Source organism: Phyllostomus hastatus, unplaced genomic scaffold, assembly GCF_019186645.2.
Source record: "Phyllostomus hastatus isolate PE091 unplaced genomic scaffold, TTU_PhHast_1.1 phas_contig_1, whole genome shotgun sequence".
In the NCBI taxonomy this organism is placed as follows: domain Eukaryota; kingdom Metazoa; phylum Chordata; class Mammalia; order Chiroptera; family Phyllostomidae; genus Phyllostomus; species Phyllostomus hastatus.
In genome coordinates, this window is record NW_025333498.1 from 49,135,324 (window position 1) to 49,162,227 (window position 26,904).

Here is a 26,904-nt window from a genome sequence, read left to right on the forward strand (position 1 = left end):
TAATTTGTGCACATTCAGCATTTTCAAATCCACCCAGGGTTTACTTTAAAAAGTCACATTGATTTTGATTTAAATCCCTAAAAAATAAGCAAAACCAAGCTGTTAGGTCATTTTTATTAGTAATATTTCATTCTTTACCACTGGTTAGGATGGTAATTATGACAAAGTCCTCACTTAGCCTTATATTCATAATCTCAATAAGGAGCTTCTTGAGAGTTGTGTTCTAAGAATAATCAATTGAGTTGGAAGTTGAGCCAGACACCTTTTGAATTTCTCTACAATTTTAAAATAAATGGATGTTCTATAAAAGGATTAGCAACTTTCTCCCACTCACTAATTTGGGAAATCTATCATGTGATCAGCCTGACACTTCCAGTGAATATTGAACACAATATCTTGAATGAAATTTTATTACTAACTTCCAGGCAGAATTGTCAGAAGACAGGCCAAGAGCACAGTTTTTGTTACTTCAGCCCCCAGATTGTTCTTTTCAGAGGCTGAAATGAAGATAATATGCTATCAATGTGTTTTGTTCTCACTTTAAAATTATTCAAAAAAGGAAATAAATGCCTAAAATAAGAGGGTGGTCTAAAAATGTCTTTGTTTCAAGCCTCAGTTTCTTCATTTATAGAGAGGATAATCTTTAAAATCCATTTCAGCTCTATCGTTTTTAGTTCCTAATCTGAGACAGCAAAGGAATGAACAGAACTTACCTCTTAGAAGGCAATCCTTAAGAAATTTTTCAAATGAAGGTGAGATATCAAAAAGTAAAGCTTGCTGAGGGTACGTAATCTTAAGCTAGTTGTTCAGAAAACTACCCTCAGCATACTGTGGTTACCTGAAGGGACTTCCATATTCAACAAAAAAATACTGTGGGGAGTACCTCTGCATGAGACCAAGAGATATGTATGTATGCCAAATATCATCATAGCTTAGCTATTTCCTAGCCTAACTAGTAAAGGTGTATTTGTCTGAGAGGTAGTGGGTGGTTGTTTGCCTCAAGCACACACATTGTACAATCCCTAGGTGGTACCATCTATAAGGGATAGTAAAAGTAAAGTTTTTGTTCCAATTACTGCCTACTGTTCAACACTCTTGAGCCCAGGCCTGTCCATTAGCACCTTTTGATGATATTTTAACTTAGCATGTCCAGAATGAAACTCCTTTATTTTTCTTCTTGTTCTTGGTTCTCCCTGTGTGTTCTAGTCACACTCAAGTGTTCCCCCATCCTATCACTTGCACAAGGTAGAATTTAGGAGATTACCCTTGACATGTTGCTTGCCCTCAGGCCCCTGCATCCCACTCCTTAATTAAGGTCCTTCAGTCTTACCCCCTAATGTTTCTCAAGTCTGTCGACTTCTTTCAACCCTGCAGACACAACTCTCACATACCCTTTACCAGGTTTCGCTTACATTACCTTCATGACCTTTTGGCACCCCACCCTGATTTATTCCTCCTACTGCTTCCAGAGTAAGCTTTTTAACACTAAGACTTCTGTGATAAAAGTCATTAATGACTTATTCTTCTTCTTAGGATAAGGAAGACAATGTCTAACATGATCCAAAAGCCCCTTCATAGTTGGTCTAGGTCAAGCTTTCAGATTCATCTTGCACCATTCTCCCCAACACCCAATTGTAGTGTCCCATACACAGTGGGCTCAAGGGAGCCTCTTCTTGATGCCTCACTTCCTTTTGCTTCAGAGCCTCCAGCCATGGTTGCCTTCTTGCCACAATTCTATCTCCCATATCTTCACCTGGTCCACTTCCACGTATTTTTTGTTACAACTTCAATGTCACTTCCTTGAGGAAACCTTAAGTAATGGACTGAGTATGTATTTATGTGCCCCCAAATTTCATATGATGAAATCCCACCCCTCAGTGTGGTGGTAGTAGAAGGTGGGGCCTTTGGGAGGTAATTATATTTTGATGAGGTCATGCTATTGGTATAAGTGTCCTTAACAAAAGAGGCTTTCCTGGAAGTCTAAAATGTGAATCAACTACATGCCTTCTCCTCTTCATATTTTTTCTTAAAAAATTGAGATATAATTGATATGTAACATCATATTAGTTTAATGCATACAACATAATCATGGGATATTTGTATACATTGTGAAATGATCACAACATATAAGTCTGGTTAACTTTCATCACCACACATAGTTAAAATTTTTTTCTTTTATGATGAGAATTTTTAAGATCTACTTTCTTAGCAACTTTGTAATATACAATACATACTGTTAATAATGTCACCATGATGTACATTACATCCCATGATTTATTTATTTTATAAATGGAAGTTCACACATTTTGATCACCTTCACCCATTTTGCCCACCCCCTCTGTCATTTCTGGTAACCACAAATCTGTTCTCTGTATCTATGAGGGTTTTTTTTATTATTTTAATAATGTACTTCATTTAACCCAATTTATCAAAAACATGATTTAAACATGACATAATATAAAGATTATTACTGAGATGTTTCTTTTTATTTTTAATATTTTACTGATTATGCTATTATAGTTGTCCCATTTTTTTCTCCACTTTATTCCCCTCCACCTTGTACCCATCTTCCCACCATCATTCTCCCCACCCTAGTTCATGTCCATGAATCATACATATAAGTTCTTTGGCTTCTACTTTTCCTATGCTATTCTTAACCTCCCCCTGTCTATTTTCTACCTACAACTTATGCTACATATTCTCTGTACCTTTTCTCCCATTCCCCCCATGCTCTTCCCCACTGATAACCCTTCATATGATCTCCATTTCTGTGATTTTGTTCCTGTTCTAGGTGTTTTCTTAGTTTTTGTTTTTGACTTTTTTAGGTTTGGTTGCTGATAGTTGTGAGTTTATTATCATTTTACTGTTCAGAGTTTTGATATTTTTCTTTCTCTTAGATAAGTCCCTTTAACATTTCATATAATAAGGGCTTGGTGATGATGGACTCCTTGAACTTGACCTTATCTGGGAAGCACTTTATCTGCCCTTTCATTCTAAATGATAGCTTTGCTGGATAGAGTAATCTTGGATGTAGATCCTTGCCTTTCATGACTTTGAATATTTCTTTCCAGCTCCTTCTTGCCTATAAGGTTTCTTTTGAGAAGTCAGCTGATAGTCTTATGGAAACTCCTTTGAAGGTAACTGTCTCCTTTTCTCTTGATGCTTTTAATATTCTCTCCTTTTCTTTAATCTTGGGTAATGTAATTATGATTTGCCTTGGTGTGTGCTTCCTTGGGTCCAACTTCTTTGGGACTCTCTGAGCTTCCTGGACTTCCAGGAAGTCTATTTCCTTTGTCACATTGGGAAAATTCTTCATTATTTTTTCAAGTAAGTTTTCAAATTCTTGCTCTTTCTCTGCTCCTTCTGACACTGCTATGATTCAGATGTTGGAATGTTTAAAGGTGTCCCGGAGGTTCCTAAGCCTTTCCTCTAATTTTTGAGTTCTTGTTTCTTCATTTTGTTCTGGTTGAACGTTTATTTCTTCCTTCTGGTCAAAACTGTCGATTTCAGTCCTGGTTTCCTTCCCATCACTGTTGGTTCTCTGTACATTTTCCTTTATTTTACATTTCATAGCCTTCACTTTTTTCCTCTATTTTGTGACCATATTTAACCAATTCTGTGAGCAACCTGATTACCAGTGTTTTGAACTCTGCACCTGATAGGTTGGCTATCTCCTCATTGCTTAGCTGTACTTTTTCCCAGAGCTTTGATCTGTTCTTTGACTTGGGCCATTTTTTTTATTACTGAGATGTTTCATACCATTTTTCACAAATGTAGTTTCACCATATGCACACTGATCTCTGTCCTCTTCCAGAAAGAGTCCTACATTCTTTAAAGATTTAGTGTCAGCTTTAAAAAAAATCTTTATTGTATTTTTCCCATTACCATTTACTCTTCTTATAGCCCCGTGAGATGTTGTTTTTAAATTCCACATCTAAGTGAGCTTCCTCTGTTGGCCATGTATGAACACAGCCAGAAAGTGGTTATCTGCAACCAAAGAAGAGCGGCCTCACAAAGAACCAAATCTATAGGCTTATTGATCTTGGGTTTCCCAGTCTTCAGAACTTTGAGAAATAGATATCTGTTGATATCTATTTCATAGATAGTCTCTATCTATGTAGTCTCTATGTCATTTTGTTACAGCAGCCTGAGCTGAATAAGATAACTTCCTGGAGCCTCCAGGTTGGACTAGATGTGCCTGCTTTTTCCTCATGGGTTTTGTGGATTTCCTTCAAAACACCTTTCTCAGTAGAACTGTGAATGACACCTCAATCAATGCCTCCCTCCTCTAGGGTCTGGGATTGAAACTTTTCTTGTTCATAGTCACAGCAGCCAGCAAAATGCCCAGCTCACAGTCAACAATCACCACTCAACAAATACCTGTTGACGGAACTTAATAAAGGTCTAGATAATCTTCTGGGTAAGTAAATGTCCTTTTCACGTGAAAAGAGGAGACTTTTCCTGGTACAGTCAAGTAAATCAGAAGCTTAATTTGGATATAGCCAAAATGATTCCATAATCTTGATTTTTTCTTTAATGACATAAAAATATATAAAATTATTAATTTTACCCATAAGCATCACTCTCCAAGGGTGAAGGGAATCTACAGACCATGGCTTAGTGGGAGCAAGTGGCTAAAGGAGCTGGAGGTGGGAGGATCAATAAAAGGTATGAGCAGTCTTCAAATGTTCATAACACTCTGGAACAGAAGAGATATAATTTTGCTTGAAAGGCAAAGCTAGGATGAATGAGTGAAAATTATAGAAATCTAGGCCTACGTTTCAATTTAATTTAAAAAGAACTTTCAACATCATACAATGCATGCTCAACAATAAAGCAGGCCATTTTCTGAGTTAAGGGATACCTCCCCTATCAGAAATGCTGTAGAAGAGATTTCCTACATCAGTTTCTGAGCTATTTGCATAAAGGCTCCTCCCTGGTTTAAGATTATAGGAGGAAACGACCCTTTAGGGCTCTGTCAATACATAACAAGGTTATCTTTTTATAAATCTAAATCTGTTTGGAGGTCTCTGCTTAATTGACAAAGTTTGGTTTCTATATGGGTTCGGTCTGCCTGTGCAGAGATAACTAACTTTTGGACGCATTTGAAAAAAAAGAAACAAGTTAAAAAAATAGAAAAGAAACTTTTCAGTTCAATTTAAGAAGCATTAGTATATAGTAAAATGCATGACATTTTAGAAAAAGTGGTTATTTTACAATTAATTGCTAATATTTCAAACAAACATTGTATAGTACCGCCTATCAAGTTATTCTACCAATATTTGATTATGATGAAACAATTTATAGACAGGTTAGCTTGCTGATTTTAATGAGGTGAATGTGCTTGCTAGTGGAGTTACTAAATTGTTGCTACATTGTAGCTTGGGGACTTATTATTGGGAAATTCTTTTGCTGCTGTTGTTAACTTTTCTCATCACACAGAAGACATCTTGAATTGCATTTAGGTAAGATAGCAAATAATAATTGTTAGTGTTACAGGGTGCAGCCAAGAGGGGGGACCCAAAATGGACATTTGAAATGGGGTCCAGAACTTAAGGTGTCCAGGAGATTTTAAGATGTCTTCACCCCTTTCCCCCCAGGTGTGGGTTGGGGGAAGGGACAAATGGAGCAGGGCCTTTGAGAGCTGTTTTGCATAGCAACAGCCTTGCAGCTACCCTCTGGCGTGGTCATTTAACATATCTATAGCCTTTGGCTGGTCGCTTAGATATGTTAAATAGCTGTGATCATCTCTGAGCCAGGGGAATGGAAGTAACTTCCCCACCAAGATGTGACTGGGGGCAGGTCCCCCAAGCTACAGCACCTGCGTGGGAGCTTGGAGATGATTGGCTCCATGACATGGGGCCACACCTGCCCAGACTCATGATGGCAGTCCAGTAAAGCTGGAAGGGTATGAGTTCCGGCATGTACAGCCGAGCGTGGGAGGAGTCGGAAATGGGGCTGCAGAGGAAGATTGGCGTGGGGATTGAAACCCAGATGCAGCAGCCATTGGGGAGAGAACCACACAGCTTTAGCAGAGTGGAGACTCCCACAGCCCTGAGAGGGAGAACCACGTGGCTCTGGCAGAGTGGGGACTCCCGTGGCCCAGGGAGAGAGGACCACATGCCTTTGACAGAGTGGAGACTCCCGCAGCTTTAGAAGGAGGAACCACCACCTGGTTTTAGCAGAGATCCTGGCGACTCAGCTGAGGGTGCCGGGAACCCAGGGAGGTCTCCCAGTCGAGATGGAGTACTAACTAGGAATAACCAGAGGACTTCCTGAGCCATGGACTTCTATTTCCTTTCCTGAGATACGGTACTCTGGACTGGGCAAAGGGGGAAGGAAGGAAGGACTGTGTCTGTTTGTGGGTGTTTTAGGGGACTTTAGGATTTTTGATAAAGACACTAGGTCACTACTTGAAGTCTGTATAGCATTAAATAAACATTTCCTTTCTTTTTCACGAATCTCTGGCATTGAGAAACGTCTTTCCTCTGGCGGCGGACATAATGGACATGGGGGCTTTTTTTAAATAATAGTATATCATCCCAGGCCCCCCTTGTTTGTTCTGTAACATTAGTTTTTGTAGAATTATCCTATGTCATTGACTTTGTTTAACCCTTATTATTTAAATATTTACTGTGTGGAGGATGTAAAGGGTCTTTTACTTTGTAGATTTATTGACAATACTAAATCATCCTAACATTTTGACTTATATTTAAGGCTTTTACTACACATGCCTTATCACTTATTTTGTGGTAGCACTTATAAATTTAATATTAATAATATAATCTATCACATTTAAAATCTTCTCTACATCATATAAGTCTCCTCTGAGCCCCCAACTACTTTTGGTGGGAAGTTCAAATTTAGGTGAATATAGGATAGAAGGGAACTTCATGCAGTCTACCTAGAGACCAAAGGAGGAATCTCTTTTTTAGCATATCTGGATTAGCAGGGTACTCCTTAAGTCAAGAAAGCCACCATGTCATGGAGAATTTGAGGCATTTACAGCACTACAAAGTCAGGAAGAGGCCAGGTCATTGTAGAGGCGTCCTCCTACTGTTCTCTCGGCTACCCATTGCTGCCATTAATGTAGATCCTCTATCATCTACTGTATGTGCTGCTTGGGGCAGACCCAGCATTTCCCTAGAAGAGGTTCCAGTCCTCTGACCACATACTAATTTGTAGAGACCTTAGCTCCCTGTATTAAGGCTCCTGTGCTCCCTGATAGAATCATGTTAAAAATAAAGTCACCCTAGGGGATTCTTCAGGTGCAGAAACTATTCTAAAGCAGATTGTTTTTTCAGTCTTAGGTAACCTTTAGTACATAACCACTCCTCCTCATGCTTTATTTATTTATTTATTTATAAAAAATTATATTTTGTTGACTATGTTATTACAGTTGTCTTAATTTTTCCTCTTTACCCCCTCCACCCAGCACCCACCACTCCCTCAGGCAGTCCCCAAACGGTTTTCATGTCCACAGGTCATAAATATAAGTTCTTTGACTACTCCAATTCTTATAATGTACTTCATATCCTCATGACTATTCTGTACTATGTATGTATTTGTACTTCTTTTTTTTTAAAAAATATTTTATTTATTTATTTTTAGGGAGGGAAGGGAGAGAGAGAGAGAGAGAGAGAGAGAAACATCAATGTGCGGTTGCTGGGGGTTATGGCCTGCAACCCAGGAATGTACCCTGGCTGGGAATCGAACCTGGGGCACTTTGGTTCCCAGCCCGCGCTCAATCCACTGAGCTATGCCAGCCAGGGCTATTTGTACTTCTTAATCCCCTCATCTCTTCACCCTTTCTTCCTCTCATCTCTCCAACTTGGCAGTCATCAAAATGCTCTCTGTATCCATAATTCTGTCTCTGTTCTTTTTTGTTTAGTTTACCTTTTAGATTCAGTTGTTGATGGATATGTATCAATTGTCATTTTATTGGTCATAGTTTTGATTTTCTTTTTCTTAAAAAGTCCCTTTAATATTTCATATAATAGTGGTTTGGTGAGGATGAACTCATTAATTTTTTCTTGTCTGGGAAGCACTTTATCTGCCCTTCCATTCTAAATGATAACTTTTCTTGGTAAAGTAATCTTGGCTATAGGCCCCTGCTTTTTGTGACTTTGAATACTTCTTTCCAGCCCCTTCTAGCCTGCAAAGTTTCTTTTGAGAAACCAGATGACTGTCTTATGGGAACTACCCTGTAGGTAACTAATTTCTTTTATCTTGCTGCTTTTAAGAGTCTCTCTTTATCTTTAACCTTTGACATTTTAATTATGATGTGTCTTGGAGTGGCCCTCTTTGCATTCATTTTGTTTGGGACTCTGTGCTTCCTGGACTTGCCTGTCTATTTCCTTCACCAAATTAAGGAAGTTTTCTTTCACTAATTTTTTCAGATAGATTTCTAATTTCTTGCTCTTTCTCTTTTCCTTCTGGCACCTCTATGATAAGAATGTTGGACCTCTTGAAGTTGTCCCAGAGGGTGTTTATACTATCCTAATTTTTGGATCTTTTGTCTTGTTCTGTGTGGCTGTTTCTTGTTTCCTTGTATTCCAAATCATTGATTTGATTCTTGGCTTCATCTACTCTACTGTCGTGTACCTATAAATTGTTCTTTATTTCAACTAGTGCATCCCTTGTTTCTGTCTGAATCTTTTTTATGCTGTTGAGGTCCACACTAAATTCCTTAAGCATCCTTATAACCAGTGTTTTAAGTCTGCAACTAATACATGGCTTGTCTTTCTTTTATTTAGATCTTTTTCTGGAGTTTTGATCTGTTCTTTCATTTGGACCATATTTCTTTTTCTCCTCATTTTGACAGCCTTCTTGTGTTTGTTTCTATATATTAGGTACAGCTGCTATGACTTCCCATCTTGGTAGTGTGGCCTAATGTAGTAGGTGTCCTGTAGGGTTCTGTAGCACAGCCTCCCCTATCACCTAAGCTGGGTACTTGAGGTGTGCCCTTTGTGTGGACTGAGTGCACCTTCCTCTTGTAATTGAGCCTTGGTTGCTATTGGCAGATCAATGGGAAGGATTTACCCAGGCCAGTCAGATTCAAGGACTGGCTGTGACCACTAACCATGAACTTCTATCCTCATTGAAGGATCAGCTGTGCATGGGCAGAGTGATGGTTTTTCGAAGTGGCCTATAGTTGTCCTCTGGGTATACAGACTCTGGGGTTTCCTGTGTGGTGCAGGGCAATTATCAGTCCTCAACTGTGTTCTGCCTGGGGCCACCCTGCCTGAGCTATGAAGCAGCCTGAGATGGCTGCTACTTGTGCTGAACTTGGAAATTTCCAGGCTAAGCCAAGCTGTGAATCTAGGCTGGGTGCTGCTAGTGCTGGGCTGGGACCACTTAGTGAAAGGTACAGGGGCCGGGGCCTCACTGAGGCTGCCTGTTGCTTGTTTGAGAGGATTTAGGAAGTTGTGAAGCAAAGACCAATCATTCATACGGAAAAGTCAGCATTAACAGTTTGCATGCAATCCTGTAACCTGAGTGGGATGGAGCCTTAAGGGGTTTCCAGGGCTGGGCAAAAGGTGTTAGCTATGTTGATGAAGTCTCAGATATGGCATTCACATTTTGGCTCTGTGGCTATATTGGGGGAGGGCTCAGAGAAGGATCAATGCCCTCTACCCTCCTTTCTGTCTGGGAGAAAACTGTCCCCCAGCTCCCACTTTGATGCCTGACATTTCAGTTCTATCCTGCATGCCACTGGTGCCTTTCAAGCTGCTATCCCTGTGCTGGAGTTCAGAGGGAGTGAGGCTGAGTAAGTCCATGAGTGGGTTCTTTAAGGGGAACTGCTTGACACTCCAAAAGTTTCTTCCACTGACTTGATCCCTGCTGGTTTTTGCAGCCTAAAATTATGGGGACTTATCTTCCTGGCACTGGAATCCTGGCCTGGGAGGTCTTGTGTGTAACTGGAATTCATTGTTCCTGATATCCCACCTGAATTTTTACCCATCACACATGGGTGTGGGACCAGCCTGTTCCATGTCTCCACTCCTACTGCCTTCATGAATGGATGTGGTTTCTTTAATTTCGTAGTTGTCAGACTTCCCTTCAACTCGATTTCTGATGGTTCTGAGTGATGATAGTTCTATGTTTTCATTGTGATTTTGACGTGGTTGTGCAGAGAGACAAGCCTTATTTACCTATGCTGCCATCTTGACCAGAAGTCCTCCTCATGCCTTTTTGATTCTCTTCCTCAAAGCTAATAGCTCTACCTTATCCTAATGCCTCCTTAAATGGACTTGAATTTAAAAGCTGTTTATTTCACTGTTGGTGATCAAGATAAAGGATTACATAAATGGTAACTTCTTTCCTCATATGGCTGCAGAAAACTATTTTTTAAATAATCTTCCTTGTCACAGTTTTTGTACATTTTTAATAATTCATCTTGTTACATGTTTGTAAGTTTATAAGTCTCATTTACACATTTATGTATGTAAATTAACCACTATGTCAGTTACAGTGCTATACTTAACACTTTTACTGGATTTTAAGTTTCTTAAAAATAATGATTGCATCTAACACAACATGTCAGCCTCCCAAAGACAGTACAGGGTCTTTAATATTTTGGGCTCAATAAATACTAATTGAATTAATTAATTATTTGTTAATGAGGATCCATGTCTCCTTTCTTCCAGGCATTAGTTTGACCCTATGGTATTGAAGAGAACTAGGCTGTCAGCACATCCAAAAATTACACAGAATGCAAGGAATGACTGCCTGAGCTGGGGGTGTACATGTGAGTATGCGTATGTACTTGGGCTCAAGTGGTTAAGCATATGAATGAATATACAAATATTATCATATGCATTTAAAAGATATTAATTTCTATGCTGTTCATGTTCCTTTAATCTTCCTTTTACCTGAAATGGAAGTGTTAAATACATATGTTGGGGTAGAAAATCTTAGTCCACAGTTTGTAGTGTCCTCTGCTTCTATTCATCACCTGTCCCCAAATTCAGATATAAGGGACTTTCCTCCCCCAAACCAATTAAAGGTCCCCAGTCCTATCTCTTCTTTACTTGTGCTCATTGCTCTGATGATACACTGAGTGTCTAAGAGTTTATGTAGATGTTTATGTGGGTTTTGTGAGTGGGTAATCTACAAGAAGTCCAATGTAACCCTAGGAGCCTTGGATACTGATTGTCACAACTGATGATCACGACTTGTGTAAGTAGCTTCCTGGATATTAACAAAGAAAACTCTGCTCCACTCTGTAGCAGGAAAGATAGCTGGTGCACCTGCATGAAACCAAGACCGCTGTGCACAATGACTAAGCTTCCATTGGCAGAAACAATACCTCTTGAATTGTCCCTTTATTGAGCTATCACTCACTCTTTTCCTCAAGAGCAGACCCTCTCTCAAGGGTGTGGCCAAAGCACCCACTTATCTCTGCTCTTTTTCCACATTCCCTTTGACATTTTTTTATTCCACAGCTGAAATTCCTTCATCTGCAAATTCTCCATTCTTTCCCTCTGCATGTTCTTCATTTCCTATCCACAGCTGAAATTCCTTCATCTGCAAATTCATTCATTCCTTCCCCTTGCATGTTCTTCATTTCCTAAGCTCTCTTCTTCAGTCTTAAAGCCCAATTCAGAGACCCTGGGAAAAATTCTTTTAACTGGCATATAAAATTATGCTGAATTTTTTTCTTTCTCCTTTTAGCCAACTGTGGGAGAAGGGGAAATCTTACTTGAGTTAATATTAAAAAATATGACCTTGACACAGAACATTGGGAATATACATTTTTCCCCTGGTCCATATTACCCTTTAGTAATTATATGATCAGAAAGAAGTACTCACAATCACATTGGAAGTCATAAAATGCTGGACAAGCAGAAATAAAATGAAACTCATTACGGGTGTACACACTATAATCCCATGGCACAACAGTTGTATTCCTCTCCTAAAGCCTTTTCAAGAGTGAGAAACAGGGCCTGCCAGCTGAGGGAGTGGCATCCAAAAGCCATGTAGATGGCCAGCCAAAGGGGCATAATCAATTCCATGTGTGTGTGGTGACAGGAGCTGCTTTTTGATGCAGGGAAAGGTAATCAATTGCACTATACCTGTTAAAACACAAAGAAACACCCTTGATTAGACACCCTTGATTAGACAATCAAGTCTAATAAAAGAAAGCACCTTTGGAATGAACATGAGTAGGGGTAGTCTAAAAATGCCAGGAAAACTCAGTTACTCAGATAGTAGCTTCTTTCACCATTCTTCTTTTTCAGTGATCTTTCCTTCTTCCATTTTTCTGTTTCCACTTCTTTCTTTTGTTACTTTGTATGCTTATTCATTTTTCATTTAGCTTCTGTGGTCTCATCCTCTCCCCATTCTGCATCTGCCTCTCTGCCTTCTGCAGCCAACCATCAGCTTAAACACTTATCCTGGCATTCAATTCCAGTGACCATTTGTCAAAATTGTAGTTCACCTCTATCCTATCCTTACCCTTGATAACTCACCTCTATCCATCCTTGTCCTCTAACCTTTTAAATCACTGTCCTGAAATTGATAATTAAATCTATGAAATTGTTGGAAGTTATTTAGATGCTAAAGAATAATCTATTTCTGGAATATTGAGAACTGTTTTCCTGGGAATGTGACTCATTTTAAATTTTTGTGCCACTACATTACAGGAAGTTAAAATACATTTTAGCACACATGTTTATGAGAACAGTGGGGGACACACAGGACATGTTCAATGGCATTCTCCTGGAAACACCACATTTTATTAATAGTAGGTCTTTGTGAATCTCTATAGATATTAATCAGATCCGTTTGGCTATCCCACAGCCAATCAGGTGGCCAATGGCCAAGGCAGCATTCCTTATTTGATTTGCATATAAATATGCATACAGACAGGCTGAGAACAGAGTATACTTCCACCCATCTGGACACATTTCACAAGTGAGTTTCTTAGCCATTCACAATCACCAAACAAAGAAGAATGTGCTTCCAGTGTGTGTCAACTCCAGCAGATACTGTGGGACAAAACAGTTATAGTCATCACCTTCAGAAGCTTACATTTGAACTCTGAAGACTAAAATGATCCCTGCAGGAAAGGGAAATACATAGAAAAATTATAGTGAACTTTCTGAAGGGTGTGTGGGTGGGGGAAGAATGCTGTAGCATAGTCTGCATCCAGACAAAGGAGACATTTCTTGGGACACTGACATGCATTTCCTTCATAGATAAAGACTATTTTGGTTAATCTGTTCATTGTAGGCTTTTAATAAAAGCATTTTGAAGTGATAAATAGGTGAATGATTTTATATTTCATAAAAGATAATCTCTAACATTTATATGGCCTGTTGTATAATTTCACTTCATTATTGCAACTCCTGGGATAAGAAGGGAAGCTATTATTATTGCTATTGCACAAATGTGGAATCACAGTTGATTGATTTGCTCCAATACAAGGTTTTACATGGTAGAGAAACCAAAATCCAGACTTTCTTCACCATAAATTCAGTATGTATTCATAATGACAGGCTGTGAGATGGGTTTGTTTACTGGGAGACAGCAGCTCCATGCACACATAGGCCATGAGCAAAAGAAAGTGTAGAATAAGATTAAACTAAACTTAATTTTTTTAAGAAGTTAAACATCTAATTAAAGAAGACAGCTAATATACAAGAGTTACTTAAAAATATTTGAGGTACTTTGTTTCTCACTAAATATACAGGCACAAAAAGACTGTAAATTTCATCTTTCCAAGCTCAATTTTGATTCATTTACTTGACAGGAAATTAAAAAAATTATAAATATATAAAAATATAAAATATAGATCTTAACAATCAATGTAAACAAAACCTCTACCTAAATGAAAATTCTTCTAAAAACAGAGATTGTTGACTCTGCTAATTTCACATTAATTTCCATAAGCTGTTTGGCCAAATCTTAGAATTTCAACTCATACTACATTTTTAAGAAATGCTTTGCCATAATAAATGTCATACAAATATCATAGGTATGATAAAGATATTTTAAAGAAATGTTCCCTTTACTTTTGTGCTCTTTCAATACTTTATATGTAATAACAGCTTTTCAAGTCAGGCTTTACTTTTCTCAATAGCCCATAAATTGAAATATGGCTTTATTTTATGTCATTTATTCCTCTCTACTTTTGTTTTTGTTGGACGTATTAAGATTTTGGGTTCATCAATTAACTTTTTCTTGTAATTTTTCTTCAATATGAAGAATAATTGAGCAATTTCATTGAGTAAGGAATATAGAGATAAAGAGAAATTATATTTTTCTTTGGATGTGCAAAGATATGATGTGATTAATAGCTTCATAGCCATAATGTAATTTACTCTGAATATTGGACAGAATACGAGCTCTTAAGTGATGACCCAAATGAACTGTATTTTAGAGGTTCATATTCCCATTTCTGCCTGTGGTAAAGATTCAATTGTAAGGCTCACATAATTTGCTTTATAGTCACAGCCAGTGGACAATTAAAATAGAATCAATTTATTTTGCACAAGTAATTGTTGGGGGCCAGGGCAAGCCTAAAGTAGGCTGATGCAATCATAAAGAGAGATTGCACCTGCACAAACAGGATATCTGCGGTCAGAAGCCATGCAAACGCCCAACCTAAGCACGCAGGCAACACACCAATCAGTGCCTTGATCACGTTCCTATCACGCGCCACCTGACCAATCCCAGCCAAGTGCACGCTTCGTGTCCACCAACCATGGCTACTTCCCCTTTCTGCCTTCCTCTATCTTCCTCTATATAACTCCCCCCATTTTCAAAATAAATCGGCAGCTTGATCAGAATCCTTTGTCTTGCTGTCGTTCTTTTGCGCCTCCTGTCCCATCCCTTTTCATCCGTTACAGGTATATCGGCGGACCCCGTTGACTGCCTCACGGGCCGAGGCAAGTGGCGCCCAACGTGGGGCACCGCTGATCGCCTGTACGGACCGCTGTCCCCTTCGATTGCAGCGAAGTAGCGTTTCGCCCGGTTCGCCGCGACTGCCCGACAGCACGCCGGCATTTCCCTGATGACCCCCGTTCCCCGACAGCGGCATCTCAAAGGTAAGACCCAACCATGGGACAGGCATGTTCACAACGTGATTTATTTGTTGGTCAATTAAAAGAGTCCCTCAAGGTGCGTAAGATAAGGGTTCGTAAAAAAGACTTAAATTCCTTTTTTACTTTCGTTTTTAAAATCTGCCCATGGTTTCCTCAGGAGGGTAGCATTGACTCCCGCGTTTGGTACAGTGTGGGCAACTGTCTAAATGACTATTATAAAGTTTTTGGTCCCGAGACCATCCCTATAACTGCCTTTAACTATTATAACCTCATAACAGACATCCTTAAAAACCACAATAACTCCCCTGACATACAGCGCCTTTGTAAAGAGGGGCAAGAAATTCTCCGCAGTCACTCCCCGGCCCCCTCGAAAGCCCCCTCAGTTCACGGCCTCCCCGGCGCTCATGCTAACTCGCTTTCGCGACCCCCCTCACGAGCGCCTTCAAATTGCCCTTCTGTCTCCATCCAGATAGATACAGACCCTCAAGTCCCTTCTCCGTACCCTCCCCTTCAGGAGTTCTATTCCTCTGCTCCACCCCCCAATTCCCAGGACCCCGGTGACCAGTTAGACCCCTCTGAACAGGCAGAATTAGAGGACGAGGCCGCTCGCTACAAGAATCCTGACTGGCCACCACTCGTGGCGGCAGTCCTTCCGCCATTCAAACCGCCTCCTTATAGTACCTCTCACGCACCCGCCGCCGCCATTTTGCCTTCAGCGCATGGCGTGTCCGCCATTTCACCCGCGGCGTGCAAGGCACCCACTACCTTGCCCCTGGCGGCCACCGCTGCATTCACTCCGTTTCCAAAGCCTCTCCTTCGGGAAACCCTCACTTTCATCCGAGATATTAAAACCATTGCCAATGAGCTCTCCGTTCTTACGATCAGTCCCCCTCCCCACGAGACTTTAGCATTCCCTGTTACTAGATCCCAGACTCGCCCAGATAGAACCGAGAACGTAGATAGTTCAGCTGCGGCTACTCCTGATAGCGACAACCCCGAGGACTCTGACAGCTCCCCTTCTGATATAGACGAAGCAGAGCCCAGTACAAGAGATACTGCGGCCCCCCAAACTTATTCCCACACATACAAGAAACTTAGCCTTAAAACATTAGAAAAAGTCAAATCTGCTGTAACACATTATGGGCCCACAGCTCCCTTTTCCCTTGCCCTAATTGAAAATCTTAGTGAGCGCTGGCTCACGTCTAATGATTGGTTCTTTCTAGCGAAGGCAGCGCTAAGTGGAGGTGACTTTATTCTTTGGAAAAGCGAATATGAAGACACCGCTAAACAGTTTGTTCAGCACAATATGCGAAAATCCTCCTCTAAAAGTTGGACCATTCTTAAGTTTCTTGGCTCCGCCCCCTATCATAGCAATGAAAAGCAAGCTCAATTTCCCCCCGGACTTCTAACCCAGATCCAGTCCGTGGGTCTTAAAGCATGGAGGCGCCTTCCACAAAAGGGCACCGCAACCACCTCTCTTGCAAAAATAAGACAGGGCGCAGACGAGCCATACAGTGATTTCATAAGTCGTTTACAAGAATTAGCTGAGAGGCTCTTTGGCGCGGGCGAAAGTGAAAACGCTTTCGTCAAACACCTAGCTTATGAAAATGCCAACCCCGCTTGCCAAAATGCCATCCGCCCCTATCGCCAAGGAGAGCTCTGTGACTATGTTCGCCTCTGCTCCGGCATCGGCTCTGCCCATGCTTTCGGACTTGCCATTGGTGCCGCCTTACAAAATTTTATGCACCCACAGCCGGCGCACCCCCCTAATCGCCTTTGTTACAACTGTAACCAACCTGGACATTTTTCCCGAGCCTGCCCCCAGAAGAGCCAAAATCAGACTCAAATTCAGATCCAAAACCCAACAGGGCCTAGTACTAATAGTCCAGGAGCCCCTGCCACGAAATGCCCTTGCTATAAGAAGGGTTTTCACTGGTCCTCAGAATGCAGATCTAAGACAGACATTTATGGACAGCCCATTCCCCCGAAGCAGGGAAACTCCAACAGGGCCCAGCCCCAGGGCCCCATACCGGGTGTGAACTCCGGGGGCTACACAGTTCACTCCCGATCACTCCACCCACAGATCCCTGCCCTCCCGGTAATCAATCACGCCCCTACGTCACAGACCTGTGGAGGGCCACAGCAGGCAGCGCAGGATTGGACCTCTGTGCCGCCACCGACACAGTACTAACTTCAGACAATAGTCCCCTAATAATCCCTACCGGCATTTTCGGGCCCCTACCGCCTAATACTTTTGGGCTTATCTTCGGCCGAGTCAGTTCCACCCTACAAGGGATACAAGTCCTCCCTGGCATTATAGATAATGATTTTGAAGGACAAATCCAAATTATCCTTTCCACCACTTCAGATTTAATTACCATCCCCAAAGAAACTAGGTTAGCCCAAATAATCATCCTCCCCCTTCAGCATCTTAATTCCAATTTTCAAAAACCTTTTCGAGGGTCAAGCCCCCCTGGCTCTTCAGATGCATATTGGGTGCAACAGGTTACCGAGGGCCGTCCCTTACTCGAACTCAGAATTAATGGTAAAGCCTTTTCAGGTATTATTGACACAGGAGCCGATGCCACTGTTATTTCTGAGTCTCAATGGCCTCGAAATTGGCCCCTAACCATAGCTGCCACACATTTGCGTGGCATAGGACAGTCTACCAATCCACAACAAAGCTCTAAAACCCTTAAATGGGAAGACAATGAAGGAAACCAGGGCTTCGTGACCCCATATGTACTACCTAACTTGCCCGTTAATCTATGGGGGAGAGATATTCTCGCCCAAATGAAAGTAGTCTTATATAGCCCCAGTAACGTTGCTATAACTCAAATGCTAAACCAAGGATTCGTACCCGGTCAAGGGCTAGGAAAGAACCATCAAGGCATCACTCAACCCATTTCCATTAATCCAAAGTTTAATAAGACAGGTCTGGGATATACCCAAAATTTACCCTAGCGGCCATTGACAGTCCTGCACCCCATGCAGATAAAATATTATGGAAATCCACCGAACCTGTGTGGGTTGATCAATGGCCCCTTACTCAGGAAAAAACCCTCGCTGCTATTACGTTAGTGCAGGAACAACTTGCGGCAGGGCACATTGAGCCTTCTAATTCCCCTTGGAATACCCCTATTTTTATCATCAAAAAGAAATCTGGGAAATGGCGTCTTCTACAAGATCTTAGAGCCGTCAATAAAATAATGGTCCCCGTGGGAGCCCTACAGCCTGGTCTCCCGTCACCTGTCACCATTCCTGCCAATTATTACAAAATTGTTATAGATTTAAAAGACTGCTTTTTTACCATTCCCCTCCACCCTGAAGACAGACCCTACTTCGCCTTCAGTGTCCCTCAAACCAATTTCCAAAGCCCTATGCCTCGTTACCATTGGAAGGTACTACCACAGGGCATGGCCAACAGCCCCCACCTTGTGTCAAAAGTTCGTTGCAGCTGCCATCGCCCCAGTCAGAAAGCAATGGCCCCAGGCCTATATCCTCCATTATATGGACGATATCCTTCTAGCCTGCCCTGACGGTGATACCGCTAGGGCCTGTCACGCCCATATGATCACATGCCTTGCTAACCGGGGACTACAGATCGCCCCTGATAAAGTGCAAACATCTGATCCGTATTCCTATCTAGGGTTTGAACTATGTCACCAACAAGTACTTACCCCCCGCATATCCCTCAGAACTGATAATTTAAAAAACACTCAATGATTTTCAAAAGCTTCTTGGAGACATTCAGTGGCTCCGGCCATACTTAAAGCTGCCCACAGAAGCGCTCCTCCCACTCAATAACATTCTAAAAGGAGACTCAGATCCCTTATCTCCGCGTGCCTTAACCCCCGAAGCAGAACATTCCTTAACCATTATCAACAAAGCCATACAACGGCAAAGCGCTCAACAGATTTCCTATAACCTACCTCTAGTATTCATATTACTCCCTACAGCCCATACACCTACTGGAGTTTTCTGGCAGTCAAAAACCACAGACCTTACAAAAAATGGCCATCCCCTTCTTTGGGTCCACCTACCAGCCTCTCCCTCACGAGTATTACTTACTTATCCCTCCCTTCTTGCCACTCTAATTATTAAGGGGCGATCCACCAGCCACCAACTATTTGGTAAAGACCCTGATTCAATAATTACTCCCTACTCACATGACCAAACAAACTGGCTTCTACAAACTTCTGATGAGTGGGCTATAGCATTATCCTCCTTTACAGGGAATCTTGATAATCACTACCCTAGTGATCCCCTCGTTCAATTTGCTAAAACTCATCAGTTCATCTTTTCTAAACTCACCAAAGCAGCTCCAATTCCTAAAGCCACCCTCGTCTTTACCGACGGATCTTCAAACGGCACAGCTGCCTATATCATTAATAAACAAACTTTTACAATTAAATCTCCTTACTCCTCTGCTCAGCTCATAGAACTGTTTGCCATACTTGAAGTTTTTACTTCACTTGCCAACCAACCGTTCAACCTCTATACTGATAGCGCCTATATAGCTCAGTCAGTCCCTCTACTAGAAACAGTTCCCTTCATCAAACCCTCCACTAATGCCACCTCTTTATTCACCAAACTACAAAACCTTATCTTACAAAGACAACACCCTTTCTATATTGGACATCTTCGTGCTCACCTTGACCTTCCTGGGCCCCTAACAGAAGGCAACACCCTAGCTGACGTTGCCACACAGACCATCTGCCCTGTTCTTACAGACCCAGTTACTGAGGCCACACAAGCCCATACCTTGCACCATTTAAATGCCCATACCCTTCGCCTTCTTTATAAAATCACTAGAGACCAAGCTGGGGACATCGTTAAAGCTTGTCCTCATTGTATAACCTCAGCCCCTGTGCCTCATTTAGGCGTAAATCCCCGTGGCCTTATACCCAATACTATATGGCAAATGGATATTACCCACTTTGCCACCTTTGGGAAGCAAAAATTTATTCATGTTACAGTTGATACTTTTAGTGGATTTATAGCTGCCATGCCCCAAACAGGAGAAGCGTCAAAAAATGTAATCTCTCATATGATCCACTGCTTTTCCGCCCTAGGCAAGCCCCACACCATTAAAACAGATAATGGCCCTGGCTATACAGGAAAAAATTTCCAAGCCTTTTGCCAACAACTTCAAATTAAGCATATTACTGGAATCCCTTACAATCCTCAAGGACAAGGTATAGTAGAACGGGCCCACCAAACCTTAAAGAATGCCATTAATCGCCTAACACACTCTCCTCTTGGATTTTCAAAACAACAACCTCGAAATCTTCTAAATCATGCCCTCTTCCAGCTTAATTTTCTTACACTGGACGTACAGGGTCGTTCGGCAGCTGATCGCCACTGGCACCCACAAACCGCATCACAACAAGCCACGGTCATGTGGCGCGACCCCCTCACTCACGCCTGGAAAGGCCCAGACCCCGTCCTTATATGGGGGAGAGGCTCAGCCTGTATTTATGATCAAAAAGAAGATGGCCCACGATGGCTCCCCGAAAGGCTAATAAAACATGTCAATCATCGCCCCGCCCCACCAGTTGAACCTAATCAAATCCCAGGGAATAATAATACGCCCTGAGGAGATTTTCTCTTCTTTCTATTTCAGGCAAAACATGTTCTCCCAATGGCTCTTCTTCCTGTTACTACAAGCACTCTTACACCTAAGAACATATGGAGGGCTTCAAGCGCCGCCTGGCAATATTTACCACGTCCTCTTTGGGCCACCGTGTGAATGCCGTGGAGGAACTACTACCGATCATGCCATCCCCTCGTCTTATACTCAGGTAGTAGACTGCAACACAAAAACAGCTTACCTAGCTTATTCACCCACAGCAACAGGGGGGATGTCCAAACCCGCATGGTCCTGCGTACCTAAGCCTCCTATCATACCTGCCATTAATGGAAAGCCAGGACCATGCCCATGCACCTCCTTTTACTCAACAATGCACTCTTCCTGCTACAATAATGTTCAAGAGTGTACCCTTGGCAATAAGGCATATTTTACTGCCATACTCCAGAAAACAAAAAATGCTGCCAACGTAGGAGACTGGGGAGAAAGCTCATCAGTCGTTGGCCTTAGTTCCACCAAATACTTACAAGCCAGTTGCCAAGGCACTGTAGGACAGTCAGTGTGCTGGGAACAAACTCCTCCTATTCACACTTCTGATGGAGGTGGGCCTCAAGATATCATAAGAGAACTCACCGTCCAGAACCAAATAGAATAGCTCATTGAAAATCAATTCCCTAAACTCACCCATCACCCTCTGACTCTTCCCAAGTCGTGAGGAATAGATCTAGATACCCAAACGACAGACATTTTGACAGCCACCCATCGGGCACTAAATATTTCCAACCCTACACTAGCCCGAGATTGCTGGTTATGCTTAAGCCAAGGCACCCCCATGACTCTAGCTGTCCCCACCAACATATCAGCCCTGAATATCACCGAACAAAATTGCACACCCTCAGCATACCCTTTAGAGTTCAGCCTATGCTTTTTTACTCCTCCCCCTGCATCTATAAGAAATTACAAAATCTTTTGATATTTCTGTTGGTTTCGCTACCTTTACCAATTGTAGCCACACGCTTAATTACAGCACATCCCTCTGCCCTGGTCCAGGACGAGCATTCGTTTGTGGTAATAATCTAGCTTTCACCGCCCTGCCCGCCAATTGGACAGGGCTATGTGCCCTAGCTGCCTTACTACCTGACATAGACATTATCCCAGGGGATGAACCCGTCCCCGTTCCTGCTTTTGACCACTTCGCAGGATGACACAAAAGAGCCTTAGCTATTATTCCCCTGCTTGTTGGTCTAGGAGTTTCTGGAGCGGTAGCTACCGGAACTGCAGGATTAGGAGTTGCAGTTCACTCCTATACAAAACTTTCCAAACAACTTGTCGATGATGTCCAAGCCTTATCCAGTACTATTACTGACATTCAAGACCAACTAGACTCCCTAGCAGAGGTAGTCCTCCAGAATAGACGAGGCCTAGACTTACTCACAGCAGAGCAGGGAGGCATTTGTTTAGCTTTACAGGAACGATGCTGCTTTTATGCCAACAAGTCAGGCATCGTCCGGGACAAGATCAAAACCCTTCAAGAAGATCTGGAAAGACGACGAAAAGCTCTGACTGAGAGCCCTTTCCTTACAGCCTTCAACGGACTACTCCCCTTTCTTCTCCCTCTCCTCGGGCCTTTAATAGCTATCATTCTCTTCCTGACCTTTGTTCCCTGGGTTCTCAGGCGCACCACAAACCTCATCCGAGACCAACTTAACTCCCTTCTTGGCAAATCTATCCAGATACATTATCATCAGCTAGAAATGAATGAACCTGGCACTGACTCACAGCGTTTTCTCCGAGAATGTCCTCGCGCATAAGCTCCTTTTTGCACCCCCACCTCCTATGAGAACAGTATAACCCTTGGCATTATACTTTGCATATAAATTGTAATGGATACCGCTAGGTGCAGAGCAAAGCATCGCAAGGAGAGGCTGCCCCGAAGGTGGCCCTGCCAAGTCTCCTGAGAGGCACGTCGGCTTGCATAGAGGTCAGTACCCAACCCTCTCCTCCGAAAAAGGTACTTCAAAGCTCGGGACGAGCTCAGGAGGAGCCAGACCACTGCCTCCCCTAGCTGGTTAATGTCCACTCCTCGCCTTAAAAATAAAAACAAGGGAGGAGATGTTGGGGGCCAGGACAAGCCTAAAGTAGGCTGATGCAATCATAAAGAGAGATTGCACCTGCACAAACAGGATATCTGCGGTCAGAAGCCATGCAAACGCCCGACCTAAGCACGCAGGCAACACACCAATCAGTGCCTTGATCACGTTCCTATCACGCGCCACCTGACCAATCCCAGCCAAGTGCACGCTTCGTGTCCACCAACCACGGCTACTTCCCCTTTCTGCCTTCCTCTATCTTCCTCTATATAACTCCCCCCATTTTCAAAATAAATCGGCAGCTTGATCAGAATCCTTTGTCTTGCTGTCGTTCTTTCGCGCCTCCTGTCCCATCCCTTTTCATCCGTTACAGGTATATCGGCGGACCCCGTTGACTGCCTCGCGGGCCGAGGCAAGTAATGATTTCTATTGGAATAAAAGAACGACTGCATTTCTGATAGGTGAATACATGTTTTCAGTAAATAAATCCAGTCTGTGGGGATCAGGTAGTTAAGAAGCCTCTGCTGTATTAAAAAAAATAGCGTTTGGGGTTTGGATTTGTCTTTTGTCTTAATCTTTCAGAGGCAGAAATGAAAAGGAATTTGTGTTTTCTAATCTGTTCTATATATTTCAGAGCCAAATAGTAGGCTATATACTCTGGTTCCTGATGCTTCTGAGAAAAAAAGCAAGTACACTATGCAGTTTCATAGTCTTTGTATAACCTGACTGAACAGATAGGAGATGGCTCTCAGAATTAGCACTTATTTCTTTCTTTGGAGAGAAATTTCTGACTTTTATTATTAAATGTATAGAACTCTTTCATGTACTTGTGTATTTTTATGTGACAGAAGAGTGTGCAAGGAACTATGTACTGAGAACCTAAATTTGATGTGTTTTGCTGAAAATAAACAATGGAATGTTTGTGGTTGGGAGAACTACTAGTCTAACCTTCATCCTCTTCTACAACTAGAATCTTAATTGTTAAGATGTAAATTCTTCATTTAAAATTGAGCTTCTCTCTGTATATTAACTCAAAGAAAGTTTATGGGAATAAAATTAGCTTATAAATGTGAGATTTTTTGAAAGGGTGTAATGTATGCTACTAATATAATATACACACTTTATAAACTTAGATCATTAGAAAACAAGATGGATTTTCTTGCTCTAGTGGCTGAATTAATCTATGGTCAATTATTTAATAAGTATTTGTGAATGTCTTGCTAGGGTTATTCAAATAGGTAGTAGATACAATTGCTTCTCTCCAAAAACACTGTAGTTGAAGAGGTTAGGCATAAACACATGAAAAGTTCAATAAAAACACAAAAATTAAAATTTTTAAATATGGAAAAATTATATGTCATCACAAAGCAGCTCAAGGTTAAGTATAAAATGGAAAAATATATAATGCTTCATTCAGAAAAGGGAAGCGTCTTGATACAGAGTGGTGTATGGTAGATGGAGAGAATACTAGATTTTTGCCATGAAGAAAGGCAGAGCATTTAAATGAGTTAAAAGGCAGAGAAACTAGCATGAGAGATAAGACAAACTGTAGATTTATTTTGGTAATAATCAGTTTTCATAGAGGAAACAAAGATGAATTCACTTTTGGGCAGGGGTTCATCACTATGTGCCTCCTACATTTCTTTCTTTTGTGTCTATCAATAAGAAAATAGTAAAATAGTTAGAGTCCTAATGAAATTTCCCCATGCCCAGTGGATCAATGCTCTCCATCAGTTCCACCTCTACGCCTTAATTCTACCTACCAACAGTCCTACCTACCAACAAATAAGTACTAGTTATTTGTCATTAGCCTGCTTAACTAATGAGCAGAAACTCCCTCTCTGTGGTCAGATTAGCTGAGGTTCCTTGCTCAAATGCTAGGGAGCATGGATAAGAGAGAAGCCATACATTCTACAAACACTCCAATTAATCTTACAACCACCAGAAGGGTGAAGAGAAAGGCCACTGTAAGAACTTAGGGAGCAGATGCTGAAGGAGTGAAAGTAACTTCATAGCGATAGTAATTTGACAATCTGCCAATTCTCCAAATATCTCTGTCCCCCATATATATATTTAGAGTAATATAAAGTTTTAATTAGAAGGAATTTGGGAAAGTCATCTACTTTACTATTTATTCATCCATCCATCCATCCATCCATCCATCCACTCATCCACCTACCCATTCATCACACATATACTTATTTTGTGACTAATTATTTCACAGCACTTCAAAGATGAATGAAGGTTTCTGGTCAAGATGGTGGCATAGTCAGACATGGCTCATCTCTTCACACAACAACTTTAAATTACAACTAAAATATAGAACAACCATTACTCAGAACAATCAGAAAATCAAGTTGAATGGAAGTCTGACAACTATGGGATTAAAAAAACCATGTAGAAACCTGTTTTGTATCTGCATTCCCCCACCAGTCCATGCAGACTGATAGGGGGAATGCAGATACAAAACAGGCCAATTGCACTGTGTGTGGTGAATAAAAATTTTGGAGGGATTATCTCAGGAGCAAGGAGTCCCAGTCCTACACAAGGCCCCCCAGCCTAGGGTTCCAGTGGCAGGAAGAAAAGTCCCCACAACTTCTGGCTAAAAAAAAACAGCAGGGATTGGGTTGGTGGAAGAAACTCCTAGAGTCCTGGGCAGTTCCTCTTAAAGAACCCACACATGGACTCACCTACTCAGTCACTCCCTCTGAGCTTTAGCACCAGGGTAGAAGCTTGAAAGGCACCGGTGGTATAGAGGGAGAAACTGAATTGTCTGGCATTAAGGTGAACAGAGGCCATTGTTCCTTTTCTGAACCCTCCCCCAAGAGGCTAGCAAGCTGGTGTCATATCTGAGGCTCTATCTACCTGGCTAACAATGTTTGACCTACTTTTGAGTTTTCTGGAGACTCTGTCCCATCCAGTTAATGGACCCACTGAAGGTGCTTTTCCATATGAATGACTGGTCTTGGCTCATGCTTCACAACTTCCTAAACCCTATCAAACAAGCAACAGCTATCTTTAGTGAACCCCATGCCCAGCATTAGCAGCAACCAGCCTAGATTCACAATTTGGCTTCACCTGGGAATCTCCAAGCCCAGCATAAAGTAGCAGCCATCTCAGACTACTTTATAGCACAGGCAGGGTGGCCCCAGGCAGAACAGAGGTGGGGGCTGACCTTTGTCTATACCACCTGGGAATCTACAGGTCCAGCACACCCAGTGGACAGCTACAGACCACATCAGAGCATTACCACCCTGCCCCTGCACAGTTGATCTGTCACAGAAGGCAGAGGTTGGTACTTAGTGGTCACAGCCATTCCTTGAAGCTGACTGTCCTGGGTAAATCCCTCCCAATGATCTGCCTGCCAACAGTAATCAAGGCTTAATTAAAAGAAGAGGGTGTACTCAGTGAAAAGAAGTGGAGGAAGCCCACTTGAAGGGTGCACCTCAAGTACCCAGCTTGGGTGATGGGGCAGGGTGTACCACTGAACCTACTACATTAGGCCACATTACCAAGACAGGAAGTCAAATCAGCTCTACCTAATACATAGAAAAAAACATAGGGAGGCTGCCAAAATGAGGAGGCAAAGAAATATGGCCCAAATGAAAGAACAGATCAAAACTCCAGAAAAAGATCTAAACAAAAGGGAGACAATCAATCTATTAGATGTAGAGTTCAAAACACTGGTTATAAAGATGCTCAAGGAACTTAGTGAGGACCTCAATAGCATAAAAAAAGGTCAAGTCACAAATGAAGGATACACTAATAGAAATAAAGAACAATTTACAGGGCACAACAGTACAGTGGATGAAACTAAGAATCAAATCAATGATTTGGAATACAAGGAACCAAAAAAATAAGCAATTAGTACAGCAACAAGTTAAAAGAATAAAAAAAATGAGGATAGTATAAACACTCTCTGGGACAACTTCAAGAGGTCCAACATTCTTATCATAGAGGTGCCAGAAGGAAAAGAGAAAGAGCAAGAAATTAGAAATCTATCTGAAAAAAATTAGTGAAAGAAAACTTCCTTAATTTGGTGAAGGAAATAGACAGGCAAGTCCAGGAAGCACAGAGTCCCAAACAAAATGAATGCAAAGAGGCCCACTCCAAGACACATCATAATTAAAATGTCAAAGGTTAAAGATAAAGAGAGACTCTTAAAAGCAGCAAG